This window comes from Gavialis gangeticus, unplaced genomic scaffold (genome assembly GCF_001723915.1).
Source record: "Gavialis gangeticus isolate Ggan-Ray unplaced genomic scaffold, GavGan_comp1, whole genome shotgun sequence".
NCBI classification, from domain to species: domain Eukaryota; kingdom Metazoa; phylum Chordata; order Crocodylia; family Gavialidae; genus Gavialis; species Gavialis gangeticus.
In genome coordinates this window covers 148,154,690-148,171,486 of record NW_017728992.1, presented here as the reverse complement: position 1 = coordinate 148,171,486, position 16,797 = coordinate 148,154,690, and the positions used below count along the sequence as shown (strand labels likewise).

At 39.7% G+C, this 16,797-nt stretch overlaps 1 long non-coding RNA gene across 1 annotated transcript in view; it reads right to left on the bottom strand.

Annotated features, from left to right (window-relative positions):
• Positions 1–7,661, bottom strand: part of LOC109299822 — a 10,475-nt gene extending 2,814 nt beyond the window's left edge. Inside the window, exons 1-2 of the long non-coding RNA XR_002098010.1 lie at positions 7,565–7,661; positions 1,444–1,519 (exon numbers count right to left, since the gene is read on the bottom strand). This is a non-coding gene — a long non-coding RNA (uncharacterized LOC109299822). The remainder of the gene's footprint in view (positions 1–1,443; positions 1,520–7,564) is intronic.
• Positions 7,662–16,797: the final 9,136 nt, after the last annotated feature.

The window sequence follows — 16,797 nt, the reverse complement described above, 5'->3', positions numbered from 1 at the left end:
CCCCCCCCCCCACTTGCCAGCACAGAGCCCAGGTCCACCTCCCTGCAGTGGTGAGCGGGGACTGCCCAAAGCTCTCCAAATCTTTTTTGAATCAATTCAGACCTTCTTATTGGTCTCCTGTTTCTATTCAGATTCAGAGATTCAGCCACCGTATCGGGCCAAATCTCCTCTGAATTGAACCAGTCCCCAAAGCTGTGCACAGCCCTACTGTCTAGTTCAACTCCCTATTCAAAGCAAGACCAGCACAACTCATCTCAGCCAAGGCTTTGTCTAGCCAGGCCTTAAAAATTTCCAAGGATGGAGATTCCACCATCTCTCTGGGTAACCTGTTCCAGTGCTTTACTACCCTCAGTGAGAAAGTTCTTCCTAATATCTAGCCTAAACTTGCTTTCCTGCAACTTGAGACCATTGCTCCTTGTTCTTTCATCTGCCACCACTGAGAACAGTTTAGCTCTATTCTGGATAATGGATGCTCCATTATGCAGTATCCTGGATAATGATTACTCCATTATGCAGTATCAGTCTAGCTTCATTCTCTTTGGAACCCTTCAGGTAGTTGAAAGTTGCTATTTAAATCCCCTTTCAGTCTTCTCTTCTCTAGACTAAATAAGCCCAGTTCCCACAGCCTCTCCTCATAAGTCATGTGCCCCAAAACCCTAATTATTTTTACTGCCCTCTGCTGGACTCTCTCCAAGTTGTCCACAACTGTCCTGTAGTGGGGGGCCCAAAACTGGACACAGTCCAGATGTGGCCTCACCTCACCAGGTAAGTCATGCTCATCCATGTGCCAAATTTGTTTTTTAGTTCCTAGTGGTTATGGGCCACAAATTGCTCCTAAAGGGCCAGATGGGTTCAGATAGTGGCTATCAGACTGTCCAAGGAAAGTTAAAGAAAACCTGCCCCTGTACAGGGTATTGAATTAGATGATCCTTGAAGCTTTTCCAGCCCTATAATTCTATGAAAACTAGAAAGAGCACATTTATAAAAGTAGAGGGCAGGTAGGAAGTAGTATACTTCTCAACTGTCCCTTCTATTTGAAAGCATTTTTCATAAAGCAAAAGACTCATGACCCCTCTTAACTTCCCCTCCATTTTTTATAAAGAAGATGCTATTCTCTCTAGCAATAAACCTAGTGAAGATGAGTAATAGCAAGCTATTGATCTCCCTCATAACTAAAATACATTGACGGCACTGCACACCTTTTAGTATTTTACTGTTCTCATATAATACACTTCACTTTCCCACAATTGCCCTGGCTCTGTAGTGTTTACAGGATAAAAAGGAATATAAGCTTATGTTTGTCACTAAAGAATGAATATAGTATTCAGAACACAAAAGAGGAAGAATTTCAGACCATGACAACACTGTAAAAAACACTGTACTACCATCTTTCCCCCAATAAATCTGGAAACAAACAAATGTGTATTTATTTATTATAGTTACCTATTCTGTAGCCCATTGATACTGCATAATGCCTCCAAATGATCATAGTTCACCTTCTTAGAAGATTTTTTCTTGTCTATAGAGAATAAATAAAAGCATATGAATTACATCTTTCAAATTACTTCAAGCTATAAAAGAAGTTCAAAAACATTGTGAAGTCTCTACAGGTTATTTCAGGTGCAGCTCACTTCCAGCTCAAAGGGAATTGCCCTTGGGAAGAGCTGCAGGGGCTGAAGGCATCAGTCTGACCAGGAAATACAGGCAGGTATTCCATGGACAGCTCTGTGATTCCTCCTCAGTCTCTACCTGTATTCCCCTTGCTCCAGTCCCAGATCTCTTGAACAGAAACTGCCAGGCATGTCAAGTGTAGCCAAACCATATAACACTTCTCTGAGGTGCACTGATGGCATCCAGAATGAATCTATCATATTTATTTGTGGTGTAAACTGGACTTGTACCCATGAGGTAAATGGCCAGAATACTTGCTCTGTAAATCTTTCCAAAACAAAGAAAAAATATTTATATGTCTATGAAGAGATTGCATAGAAGCATCCTTTCAAACAACAAACTGCAGATTCCAATATTGCCATACACATGACATTAGGACTTGGAATTATACATTCTTATGCATGCAGTAGCCTGATTAGGATCAACTACTATGACATTCATGACATACTACAACATCCTAAAAATTAGAAATGTCATAGTCATAGTGTCATAGTAGTTAGGGGTCAGAAGGGACCTGAATAGTTCATCTAGTCTCACCCCCCGCCACTGGCTGGAGCACACGCTGGGATCAAAAGACCCCAGACAGGTGTTCATCCAACCTCTTTTTGAATTTACCCAAGGTAGGAGCGAGGACCACTTCCCTAGGAAGCTGGTTCCAGATCCTAGCTACCGTAACAGTGAAATAGTGCCTCCTAATCTCTAACCTAAACCTATTCTCCAGCAGCTTCTGGCCATTGTTCCTCAATGCCCCAGGTGGTGCTGGGGGGAATAGGACCCTTCCTATTTGATGCTGGTCTCCCCTAACGAGTTTGTAGGCAGCCACCAAATCCCCCCTCAGCCTCTGCTTGCTGAGGCTGAACAGGTTCAGGTCCCTCAGCCTCTCCTCATAGGACCTGTCCTGTTGCCCTCCAACCAAGCGGGTGGCCCCCTCTGAACCCTCTCAAGGCAGGCCACATGCTTCTTAAAGTACAGTGCCCAGAACTGGATGCAGTACTCCAATTGAGGCCGGACCAATGTCACGTAGAGGGGGAGTATCACCTCTCTGGACTGGCGTGAGATGCATCTTTGGATGCAGAACAAGGTGCAGTTGGCTTTGCTGGCTGCGGTCTGGCATTGGTGGCTCATGTTCATCTTGGAGTCAATAATGACTCCAAGATCCCTTTCTGCCTCTGTGCTCACAAGGGGGGAACTCCCCAGCCTGTATGTATGCTGTGGATTCCTTCTCCCCAGGTGCAGCACCCTGCATTTGTCTACATTGAAGCCCATCCTATTACCATCTGTCCACTTCCGTAGTGTCTAAATCTAATTGCAGCCTCTCTCTCTCCCTTCGAGTGTGCCTACCTCTCCCCACATCTTGGTGTCATCGGCAAACTTGGACAACGTGTTTTTCACCCCCTTGTCCAAGTTGCTGATGAAGATGTTGAACAGTGTAGGACCCAGGACCGAGCCTTGGGGAACCCCACTATTCACATCCCACCAGGTTGAGTACGACCCATCCACCACCACTCTCTGGTAAATATAATTTAAAATTAAAATATCATTTAAATTAAAATACCACATTTTAAAATATTTTAAAATAGTCAAATATTTTAAAATATTTATGTATTAAAATTTAAAGTATCATTTGAAAATATATTTAAAATGTAAATATCATTTAAAAAAATTAAAATTAGGAATGTAATATCATTTTTAAAATATTTGTTTAACCTCCTCTCATTATATTGGTTAACCACTTAATCGATAACACAGCAGCTCAGACACAGCTGCTGATGGGAGCCAGAGCCCTTTAACTGTGGGGGCAAAGGGGTAGGGAGTTGAGCCCAGCCAGACAACACAACCCGTGTGAAACTCTATGGTGAGAGGGAGGGAGCACCTGTGAACAAGCAGCTAACTGCTTAATTAACAAGATATTAGGCTGTTAGCTGTTTTCCTGTTAAACTACCCCTCCTCCTCACTTCTCTCTCCCTCCCTGCCCTTCTGCCTTTTGATACCTGCTGTTGGGCACCACATGGCTTCCCTTCCCCCTTTCCCTGTCAGACTGGGCCCAACCCAAGCTAAAGGATAACAAGTACGTTAACTGTTATCACTGCACTTATTGGTTAAATGGCTAATTTTTTAATCTTCCACATCCCTACTAAAAACTATGTGATTTGAGTTTAAAAATGGGACATTCCAGGGATTGGGCTATTTTAATAAACTCAGCTGGCTGGAAAACAATGGGTTTTAGCCCTCGTCCTTATTACAAAGTGGTGCTACTGAAGCTATGTGAACAAAGGGGGTGAAAAATTACATCCTGGCGCCATAATAGCTCAACCAGTAACATCCCCAGAGTGGACACAGCCCCACTGGCAGAAGACAGACTGTGTTGGCAAATCTGTCACTTGGAAGGATTCCTACTGCTCCTAGAGGTTCATCCAGACTAAGGGGCAGGCAATCTGAACTTCGTCACTGTAGTTAAAGAGCAGTAGCCCCTATACAGAGTAGACATAAGCAGAAACCCAAGAAAGAGAAAGACAAACAGGGCAGCACAACAGTGCCTGCTTTCCATTGGGTTTAATCCACCCTTCAGCAGGAAGAAGTGGATAATGACACCTTGCTGCACCCATTTTAATAAAACCAGCCTTTTGGCATCTCTTTGGCCAGGGAGACAGGACACAGGACATAAGTGCTATTTTTCCAAGTGTCAGGGCTTCCAGAAATAACAGCAAGGCTAAGGTCCTCAGCAAAGACAGATAGTGAAAATTAGGCCCTCTGGTGTGAAGCGCAACACTCCTATTGACTGCAGTGGGGTTAGGATTTCACCCAGGTTGTTTAAATTCTCAATAGTTTAGAAGAGGAGCTCTTCTCAGGATGATTTATTAAAGTTCTTCTTCGACAGTCAGGACAGATTTTCATGGGCCACTGAACCCAAAATGTGTAAGCCTTGCAGCAAGAGGCTTTAAGGAAAGCATGATTGCTATTCCCTAATCCCAGGTGCTAGCATTCAATTGCAAGTTCCATTTACCCAGTAGTGTGAGAACTGCACAGATCCTATTAGAATACTTACACTTCAGCAAGTGTTAGGAAAGATACTGACCCATGCATTTCTAAACCACAGCCATCTGCTTTACAAAGGTACAGAAGAAAAGTCTGACAACCCCAGATTAATAGCAGTTATTTCACATTTTTGATTATGAAAATTTTGACTTCATACACACTAAATCTTGGTGTAATTAATCAGCAATGACAGATGTCACCATCTAATTATAGCACTGAGATGTGCAAAAAACTATAATGAAAACTGATTACTATCCACATAATTTCTACAATTTTAATTGTAATAAATCACTTAAATGACTGATTACACAATTTGTCAGATTTTGCCTATATCTTCCCTAGCAGAAAGCCCTATAGCAATATAATTATGCTTTATATGCCAGTCATATTAGTTTGCTTATTCTATGGAATTATTTTCCTACTGCATTTTCTAAGAGGAAAATTTATATTTAGGTATTATTTTCACATAAAGGCATAATAAATCACATAGCCAAAACAACCTATCATTATGTGATACTGCCAGTGATACAGGTATATAAGTCAGTCTGACATTCTCTTCTTTTATACAGAGGTAACTTAAAGGTAACTTAGAGCAGAGTCCAACGCTGTGCTCTAACTTACCTCTTCTCAAGAGCCTAAAAAAACCCAATGAGCCCCGCTGAATGCCCCAAGACTCACTTGGAGTAGGAGTGAATTTCAGAGCTTAGGGGCCCTTACAAAGGAAGCGCTCAACTGAGTAACAGATAGCCACCCTATCTCCAGATAAAATGGCTTATGGGAAAGGAGTGAAAGTATGGTGATATGTAAATGAGTGGAATAGAAGTATTTAGAGAGATACAGGGCTCTGGAGATTGTGTGCAGATGTGGAGGCAGTTTCTTCCACATCAAAGACTATTCGTGGAGAGCAGGCTTCCCCTCTGAAAGGTTGAAATGGAGAAAACATATCTGCACATGCAATGTGCATACATATAAAGCTGAATTTGAACCTGAAATGATCATGCCCCAAGTGAAAGATGGTGGCTCAGAAATCGGGAGGCAGAGCGAGAGGGAGGGAGGACTAAAGGACAGACAGTCTTAATTTTGAGACTTGAATCATGCATTTTCAAAGCTTTGGATTTGCAAACATCAGCAGTGTTGTCCATACATGATGTCCAATATGTGCAACTCAGCTTTGTGCTCAGGCCCATAGCCAAAGAGCCATCTATCTAGCCTCACATATATACAAACTTTGTGTAAACATACCAGACATCTATGCAGATATGTATAATCCAAGCATACGCAAACAGAGCAAAGCAACTGTCTGTCCCCAGCTTTGAAAGGCTGGCTCATAAAGTTTTAGCACTTGACACAGTGTTTAGTTTACCACAACGAGCTTTGCACATGGATGGACATAAGTCTTAACAATAATAGTTCTGTGTCCTTCAGCGTTACACTCAATTTGTAAAGCTCCATTCCAATGCCCCATACTGCGACTACAATAACAATTTCCTCAGCCCAGGGACTAAATGGTGGAGGACTGTATGCTACAGGGACCAGATAGGAGTGGGGAAGGGGAAAGAGCTGCAAACTGTTTAAAGAAAAGGGTTTTGAAAATGTGAAAATCTAAATTGGCACAGATGTTTAATTGCCTTGAGTGTCCCTGGGTATGCAGCATGTGCCTAATGAAGCAGTGCTAGCATAGCCTTTGGATGCAGGCAGCACATTCAGCTGCCCCTGACTCATCACTGAAAATAATTGGGCCACACTAAATGGTAGAGGATGAGTGCCAAGAATCGCAGTATCTGTGTGCATGTGTTATTGAAAGTGTAAATATCTTGATCATTTCAATTGTAAAAGAAAGGTCCAAACCATTTCCTTTTAAAGGTTAACAAATAGCAATAATTCATTTCTCATTTTTAAACAAGTTTAAAGTAACTCTTTTTCCTACTGCAGAGAGGTAATATTTCCTGTTCCTATCCCTAATTTATTGTCAACCATTATTTAATTCATTTTCATTCCAGTAAATTAGTTTTATTTCTAATCCATTGTAGCAACTGTGTGAGACAGATGGAAAACTATCAGTATTAGAGCTTAGACTCTTTACTATTCAGAGCTTTTCACAGAGCTTCCAAACAAGAATAGATCTGATAATTGTCCCGTTCATAGTTGATGAAAATTGCTGCTCCTATCTGAATTTCATGTGCCAATCATTTAAGAACAGAGAGAAAGATTAACTATCCTGGGATGAAATGCTGCCCCCATTCCTGCTTTAAGTCAGTGGGGAGCTTTTCCAGAGTTTTCTGTGTCAAGAAAAATCAGATAGGTTTACCCACTGAGAAAGGCAGCAAACTCACAGCTCCCACCGAAGTCAAAGTGAACGTGCAGGTGCTCTAAAATGCTTCATTTGTTCCCCATTTCTAAAAGATGTTTTCTCATCCTCTTTTATTAGCAACAGATCTCTGGACTAAGATTGCTGACAAAGTAACAGAAGTCATTTGGCTTGTTGTACCAGAGTGCAGTCCTCAGTGACCCTAGGGCATTCCAAGATCACCGGTAACATGAGCTGCCACAGTTAACGCTCAAGGTGATATTCCTGTATGTTTGGTGGAACAGTTGTAGAAGAGGCATTTGGCTAATAAAATGTTCACATGCATTTAAACATGCTTGTTTTGTTTTGTTTTGTTTTTAAATAAGAGACTCAGCACCCAGCTAGGTCATCCCAGCAACATTTTTCTAAAAACAAGGTCTTCCTGTCGCTCAACCAGCTTGTAAAAAAAATAAAATTAAACCCACAGATAGCCACAAAATTAGCAAGTGCCCAGAAGTACTCCCAGAGCAATAACATCCAAGCAGCTACTGCAAAAGGTGACACACTCACAAGGTTTTGTTTGGCTTGGCACTGAAGTAGAAGCCCCTAGAGGTGGCAGCATGATCTCTGCTAAGATTGCCCTGCCGGAATCCTGGCTCCTCCCGTATTCTAGTAGCTCCCTACCTCACCCGTCCTTCAGATGATGTCACAGGAGTAGCCAGCCTGAACCTCCAAAGTCATAAAAATTCTAGTGTATCAGCATTCACTCCAACAACCTACAGTTTCTTAGCGTGGCTTTCTATCTCTCCCTAGGCTGCTAGACTGAATAGACACTAGTTCACTATAGCCCTCGTGCCAGGAGACCCAGATATATTAGCTCAGGCACTAGCAGCTCATGATTTTATGGAGTGGTCTCAGATCTGGTATCTTCTACAAAGCAACCCACTCAAGGACAATGTATTTTCCACCTCCTCACAGTATTTTGAAACTTATCATTTGTAACAGATATTAAAATCAATAGATTTAAACAAATGATACATTTGGATTTCTTGTTCACAGTGGGTTTTGAATCTTTAGGGTCACAACTGAAGTTTCATTCTGCAACACTGGAGAGTTTTCTTTTTAAATGAAAGCTGAGATTACATTAATCTAGCCTATTGAACTGAAGTTTTAGGAGAGCAATCAAGTATCATAAGACTAAATAATATCATAACGCTTGGCAACAATGCCTCCTCCTACTGATACGTGGGTCACTGCCTGGGCTACTGATCAGTTGGTGTTCCAGTTGACTCATTTGCTCATTAAGGAAGAAAATTTTGCACACATCTGTTAAACCTCCCAGGTTCCCAAGGATACACCATATTTTTGGCAACCTCTCTCTATCAGCTGAATAATGCCTGACTCCAGGCAGTTGCATAGTGAGCCCCAAAATGGGGCTGCATGCAAGTCAAAGATAATGAGGCTTAAAGTTGGAAAGGCACCAAGGATAGAGGGTATAGCTGCCAGAGTGTATCCTGCTGGCTGGAGAGGGTCACTGTATTTAGTAAAAACAAGCAGCAGTAGGTAAAGGAGCATAGTTGTTTCATCACTATTGGCAAGACATTTCTGAAAGAAATTGCCCATTGGCAATTACCAAAAAAACAAAGTGTAAGCCATACAAACCCATATTACAAAACAACAGCTACCTAGGAAATTTGACTTGTTAGTTTAAAAAAAAAATTATCTAGAAGCAGTTTCAGGTAATTTACATATTCCCAAGGCCCTTACCAATTTTTGTGGTATTATAGCCATATTTTATTTGAAAATATCTGTCTCTCCTGCTCCCCTGTTTCTGCTTCAAAGATTTAGACAAATAATAAGGAAAACTGACCATAAAGGAGCATTAAAAGGGAGTATACAGAAAGTGCTATGGAATGCATAAAAAAACCTGGGAGAATGCTTTTTTCCTAAACTTGAAATAATAATAATCATATTGTTACTTATAAAAATAGCAAATAGCAAAGAATGTTATTTTAAAGTAGACAAAATCTAACACAATACTATTAATACTATTTTTAAATCATATTAAACAATGTAATAAAAGTAGGCAATTAACTTTTTCAAATGTTATTTCCATTGTACATTTCTTTCAGGCACAAAAGTTTTATATTCAGTTTAGTACAAATTTAATACCCCAATTCAGCACTCAATCCTTATTCGGCAAAGCAATTAAGTACTTGCTTTAAACACTTCCTTGCCTTACTGAAAAGGCACCCTAAATTGCCTTTTAATATTATAAAATATCTGTTTGGTGGATTTCATGAATTGCACTCTCCAATAGTATAATCAGTCTAACAGACCAGATTTATTCCTGGTGCAACTCTGCTAAGTTCTTGCAATTGCACAACAGACGAATTTGATCATAAGTATATTAGGGAGGATAGAAAATTGTTCCCTAAGGAAACTGCTCAAAAACTCAAATTTAAGACTTATATAAATGGGAAAGAAGAGCAGAAGTGCTGGGCTAAATGAATTTTAAAGGGTTCTTTATTATTAAGTTGTTAAAAAAAACTGACATTTTGCCTTTGTAGGAGATTAAAAAATCCTCTCATAAAGAAGAGTTCATGAAGGACAACGAAAAAGTTATGATGGCCATTCCATATTTAAATCTTCAAGAGAATCAAAGCCTCTTTTTGGTTCACTGTCCTGTCTGTTGGAACTGTTTTTAGATTTTAATTGTGTGTGTATTCTTATGACGAGGAAGACCACTGTCAGTACAAATTAGACCTTTGAATTTATTTCCATTCTATACTGGTGATCGAATCTCTGCCAGGTTGTTTTTGTGGCAGAGATTTCTCAAAAAACCTAGGCTGGAGTATATATACATTCTAAATATAAAAGATATTTCAGGGAGAAGGCAAACACACAGTATTGTCCTCTTCAGCGGAGGGGTGAAGCACCAACCACAAATGTTAAAAGAAGTAGGTTAACACATTTAAAAAGAAGGTTTAGCAGATTCCTTCTCACTAATCTGGTCTTAGTTAGAAGATGGTTCAGAATTAAATTAAAAATCACTTCCTCTTATCAACAGACTGTTGATAAAAAAATCAGTGTAATGGTGCAAATTGTTTTTCCATAGCAACACCTTGAGCATAGAACATGTGTTCAGTATACAATTTGAACTCTAGGGAAAGAACTGAAGAGGGTCTATTCCCATCATACAAATATGCAAGTATCTGGGAGCAAATAAAGGTAGCATGACCCTGTAGCTTGAAGGCAGCATTTGTCATGGAGGGGGCAGTCCAGGGTTCTAATCACTGCTACCACACATATCACATTAGGTGCTCATTGTTCGAAAACCAGCCCGGTACCTAGGTTCAGAACCCAAGTGAACATATGAAAAAGATTTACACCCATGATAGAATCAAGCCCAGATACCTTAAAGTAAAGACAATTCCCAGTTCCCTCAGACGAAAGATTTAGAGAGGCCGAAAAAAGGTGTGGTATATTCCACTGTGCAGTTTTCTGAATTCCTCTGTTGGCCATAATTAAACTAAAAAAGACCATCAGCATCTGAGAGAATGATAAAAGTCAAATCCCCAATTTAGATAATTAACCCATTCCATGAATGGATGACTTAATGGCAATGTTAGGTGGAAGTAAAAAATTTACTAAGGTGGACATGTTGCAGAGGTATCTATAGATGAATTAGGAGGAGCATAATTTTCCACTATGAATATGCGAGGCACCTTGGTTTTTAAATTATACTTGGGTATTATTTGAAAGGAGGACCAGGAAGCTTGCAAATACCATATGTAAGCTTAGCAGTGCCCTTATGCTTTGACCCATTTGATAGAAAAAGCCTGATATACATGTTTTTATGGCTTTTATTAAAAAATATCATGAGCAAGCAAAATATACACTTAAGCAAGAATATTACTGACTAGTTTATTTACTGTATTAATCTGGTGAATGTATTGATTTAGTGATTCAATCTTAATTGTGACCTTAACTTGACATTGTATAATATCTTTAAAGTAGATTAGTAAATTTGTAGTAATCAAATCAAATGATAAGCGACACTAGAAGGATATTTTTTTTACTTGCCTTATCATAGGAGAATTTAAAGAAGAGCCAGGTCTCATTCAGTCTAAGACCTCAGACAGCATTTGAGCCAATATAGTGTCTTGACCTTGCTGGTAAAGGACATAAGTGTCAGTTCTAGTCTTAAACCTTCCCCAAGCTAAATCACTCAAGCAAGCAATAATTGGGTCTTGGCTCATTTTAGGGAAGTATAATAATCAAGTTACTATAGTAGCTGCTCTTGAACACTTTCTCCTTTAATCCCACTGTTGTCACAAGTTGTTGACTGCTTTTCTGTCCCTTTTCTGACCTTTACACTAAACAGACTCTTTCTACATCTTGAACACAGAGGTTTGATTCAATCACACTCAGTAGCAGCTTTTAAATGACACCACCATTTAACCAAAAGCATTGACTGAGTACTTCACTAACAGGTTGGCAACCTTTTTTTAAGGAAATTAATACAAGTGCCTCCCCTTCTTCCCCCTCCATCCCCCGCACCTCTGGCCACCAATAGTCATAAGAAAACTATTAATTTTTTTTAGTTGTGTTGTAATGAAGAGATGCACAGTGAACTTCAGCTACTTCATTTCCCAGAATTTTTAACAAGGGTTGTAGCTTCAAATGTACAACAGGAGAACCACTTTTCTGTTGCATGGACTTTGCTTTTATAAAACTTTCCCTCCTCCAACCCCCCATTTGCTCAGCTTCAGGGACAACTTTCAAGGTTTCAGGACAAATTAAATGAATCCAAGTATACAAGAAAGACAACATTGCCCCCTGAAAAGAGATGGTCATATTTAGGCCTTACGTCATGGTGAAGAGGTCTATCACAAATTTGCAAGAGCAGTGAAGTAACTACAGATCAGATGTTGATGGGTACCCATATGTTGTCAGTGCTTACTATGCCTCCATTACAGGCAGAGGTGATGCTGAACATCTGTCAACAGCAAAAGGGGTCCTTCCAAGACTGGAGGGAGTGAGCCTTCACTTCAAACAAAGTAAATGCTTTCTGTAAACTAGACATGGTGTGCCTGGACTACAGGATGAGCAAAAAGGGGGTCCATCCTGTTGCAGACAGTTATTTCAAATGAACAGGCTGCACCCCTACAGTACACTACATGTACTTAACAATGTTAGGTTACCACAGTTTCTCCCAAATATTTCAGCCCATTTAGAACCTTTGGGTGCCTTTAGACATGCAGGGAGGCTGCTCCGATGCACTGTAATTACAGCATATCAGAGCAGTCTTGATTAATCGAGTCTGCTGAAGCGTGCTAATTAATATGCTCCAGCAGCCTCAGTCTCATGTATTCATCATCCCCTCACTTCAAAATACCAGCGGGGGTGCCTTAACTAAAGCTCATCAGATGAGCTTTAATTAAAACGTCCCTGCCACCAGTTTGGAGCACAGGATGCTAAATACACAAGCTGCCGCAGGTGCTCTAATTAGAATGGTTCCCAAGAGCTGCTCTAATCGAAGTGCTCCCACCCCACCCCTGGACCACGTGTAAAGACGGCCTTTCAGTCCATTTAGAACCTAGAAGCCTTTCCCCTTTCTCTGTTGGTGCCAGGTAAAGAGTCTTGAGAGCTGTCTAGGAATCTAAAGTGCTTTTGGATCAAACTCTACATTTAACGAAGCACATGGAACATTGTTTGTATTTGATATTTGTCATTTTCCATACAAAAGGAGATTTCAGCAAAATGTCATTACATGACACATGGGTCAGATGCACCTTAAACTAAGTGGAGGAAAAAAGAATGGAAGGAATGCAAGCGGTCATAGATTTGTAAAAGTGAGCTATAGCACCATTGCTTGTCAAAGCTGTTTAATTTTCTCCCATCGTGCTGCATGTCACAATTTAACAAAGAACAAGACAACAGTTAGAAATTATAAAAGAAAGAAAGGTATTAGGCAGTGAATTTTTGGAAAAAGAGCTAAATTTATGATTCAGAATCCTTTTTTCCTGATTTTGTTTGTCACATAAAGACAGCAGAGAAGAATGATGAATGTAGATGGCTGCAAATACATGAAGAAAAGCTGTCTAAGCTTTATTTTAAGAAGAAAATTGAAAATTTCCAGGGGAAAAAGACCTTAAATTGCATTTGTTCTGTTATGGTTTGCAGGGGATAAGAAGGGGTTGAAAAAAATATATATTATGCAGGTTTTTTATGCACTAGATGGTAATATGTCATAAAAATCTTATGCAGCTGTTTCCTAGAGATATTACATATAAAACTTCTGTTTAGTGCAACTAATAAACAACTTTTTTAATTAAGAGCTGAAAAGAATGATAAGAGGTGGATTTTGATCTCAGCACATTGTAATAAAATATATATTTGTTTACAAATGACTTGGTGTAAATGGAGATATAAAGATAAATTTGTTATTGTGTAACAATCAACTTATTGCACCTTCAGTATATTAAAGATTGTATCAATATTCATACATATGAACATTTTTTAGGCTAAGCATTAATAGTACAGTAAAAGTTCTGTTATCTGGCATCTTACAAACTGGCATGCTCCACTAACCGGCATGCCGGCTTGTAAGATAATGTGAAAATGGAAGTGCCCACCATGGCACTTCCGGTTTCTCCGAGCCCCCATTGCTTGGGGCAAAGCAGCCTGCACTGCCAAACCCCCATGGCCCAGGAGCATAACAGGCTGTGCAGGGCTGTGCAGGACCCACCTCCCTGTCCTGCAGGGCCTGCAGGGAGGGGCAGGAGGGGTGGCAATGCCACCAAAGGGGTGGAGGGACACCCCAGATGTGGCATAAGAAGCCATGGCCAGGGTCACTCAATTAACTGGCATATTTTGTTATCCGGCATTCCCCGTTCCCAGGGGATGCTGGATAACAGACCTTTTACTGTATAAAACCAGTCAAACCATTAAAATGGGCCACTTTTTAAATGAACATTTAATTTCCAAATTCCTGTAATATATTAAAGCAGACCTATCTTTTCTAGTGAAAATTTTGATTTTTTTCCTCACAACACTTAAGGGTAAGTCCCCTTTTAAAAACACTTTGTCATCCTTACCTCGAGCAAACTAAAACTAGAACTTCTATAATATAGCCAATGTTGCCTTAGCATTTACCCCATGTGATTTTCATTAGCTGAGATAGTCAGAGCATCTCTCTTGTTTTTTATAAAGCATGTTGACATTTTCATATAAAACCTAAATATAGTAGTTTTGCAGTTAATGTCCTTAGCTACCCAATAAACTTGACAAATATTTATTGTATTACCCAGGCATTGCACTCCTGTTTCTATGAGAAGCAGATGTTTGAGTAGAAGTAGTGTGCACAATGTGGATCAGGGATGTATTTGGTAGCCGCGTTGGTCTGAGACAAAAAGAAATGCAAAACTCTAGAACTCTTGGTTCAGAGATGATACCTTTTATTAGACCTATTAAGAAATCTCAAAAACAATTATCTTTCTTTGCAAGCTTTCAGGCATACGTGCCCTTCTTCAGGCTGAGGGAAAATTAAAGATGGTAACAGTCCCCGTAGGTAGAAAATAAACTTCATTTTGCACAGAACAAGCTGAAGGTGGATGTCTGTTCCTTTGCGTTCATGAGAGTTTCTTTGTGCAAGTTTCTTTCAGCTTCCTCTGTGCAAAATGAAGTTCATTTTCTACCTATCGGGACTGCTACCATCTTTAATTTTTCCTGAGCCTGAAGAAGGGCATGTGTGCCCGAAAGCTTGCAAAGAAAGATTTTTTTCGGATTTCTTAGTTGATCCTGTAAAAGGTATCATTTCTGAACCAATGTGGATAAAGCATTAACTAGAACTCCAGAAAGTATGCAACTTTGGCTTAGCCATTTTACTTTTAAGTTCCCCAGTTTCCTCAGCTGTATAATAACACCGTGTTCAAAAGAGCTATGTAAGGGCGTTGGCATTTCTGTTACTTGATTATCTCTAACAGGAACGAAAGCTAAGATCCAGTAAAGGGAAGATGAACATTTTTTGGATTCTGCCCAGCTAAAATGGATTATCTAATAGGTACTTCTATGCTTCCCCAACATAGAGTTATAATGCTAGCTCTGAAACAATTACAATACCAGTTTCCTCCACAAATCAAAATCTAAGCATAGAAATAAAACATACTACAAATAAGCATCTCTTGCTTTAGAGCTCAGATAGCACTTAGCCAAAAAATAATCTAATCCCCTTTTCTGTTCATCTCACTTTAGTCTTCCGTTTTATGAACACATAGTTTTAATAGGTCATCTATACTTGCTGTGTAATATAGTTCATTGTTGTTACATCAGGTCAAAAGCAATTAAATAATCCATGCTGTTCTGTACTATAGTAGGCTGTTCAAGACAAAACAGTGCTGGGCAAGCCCCCAAAATTTAATACCAGCTTCACTACTGAATCTAACTTGTGCACTCAGCTGTTTTTATGCTTTCTCAAAGGATTCAATTAACACCTGTTTTCATCACATTTACATTAATCAGTATTTTTTAATATTTTATTTTGCTTAGATGAGATAAAGAAAATGCTATTTCACAGTAAGTGAAAATTCATAATTGCCACAGATCCCATTTGATGTAAAATGACACAGGCCACTGAAGATTTTGAAACACTATGGTTTTACATAGCACTTTTCTAAAGTTATCAGAAGTCCTTACAAAATATCAGATTGAATAGTAGGAGTGTTTGGACTGTGAAGGGAAAGAGCAACCATGTCTTAGTAAAGCAAAAAAGCCTTGGGCATTACAACCAGATTTCTGTCCAATGATGTAGCCAAGAGAAGCAGTCTCAAATCTATAAACAAAGCCAGAAAGTCAGGACAGCAAAGAAGGAGCAGCTTTGAATTCTTATTAGAAAGACAGCAACCTGACAACCCACAAGTCTCCCAATGGAAAACTTTAGTGTCAGTAGCAGCTGTGAGGTCAAATCCTAAAGTTAAGTTATGCACCAGCATAATAGTTGCAACCCACTGAATTCAGTGCACATACTTATACCAGAATGGAATTCAGTCCTAAAAGTTCTACTTAGTAAGCCATATTGCCCCTTGACAAAGAAACCAGTAACCAAGGAATTGGCCAGTTAAGAGCTACATGTCACAAAATAAGTAGCTCACTCTAAAATGTTACTACAAAAATCGAACTTGAATACAATTGCACCAGGTTAAGTACACTGCATTTGCTTCTTTGCTAAGTTGGTCTCCGCACAATGAAGACAAAAGTATATTGAAATTAAATCAGAAGGGTAGTATTTTATACCCACTCTACACTGTTGTATATTACTACATAGGTATAAGGCAGCGGAGGAGGAGGCCTGTTAGGTTTAGAAAGATCTTACAGTTTAGTCCAGGGGCAGGCAATTATTTCGGGCAGAGGGCCACTTACCAAATTTTGGCAAGCGGTCGAGAGCAACATGGGTAGTCCCACCATTTGACAGGTGCCCCGCTCCCTGGTCACCATCTTGGAACCTGAAGTCCCACTCCTTACCCCTGACCTTAGCCATCAGAAGTCCCTCCCCTTGCCCCTGGAAATATTCCTTTTAGCAAGGGGTTTTGCCATCTCAGAATCAGAAAAATACCAAACTCTATTTTTAAAAAAAATCAAACATCTGCAACATTCATTCATTTGATTTCAAAAAATATTTTTGTCCTGATTTACATGTGTGTAGTGTACACAGAGGTGATTGCACAATAGCTTAAAATGAAATCTTACTCTTGTATACTGTGGGAGGTGGGGGGTACGTGGGAGGTGGGGTGAGGCAGCAT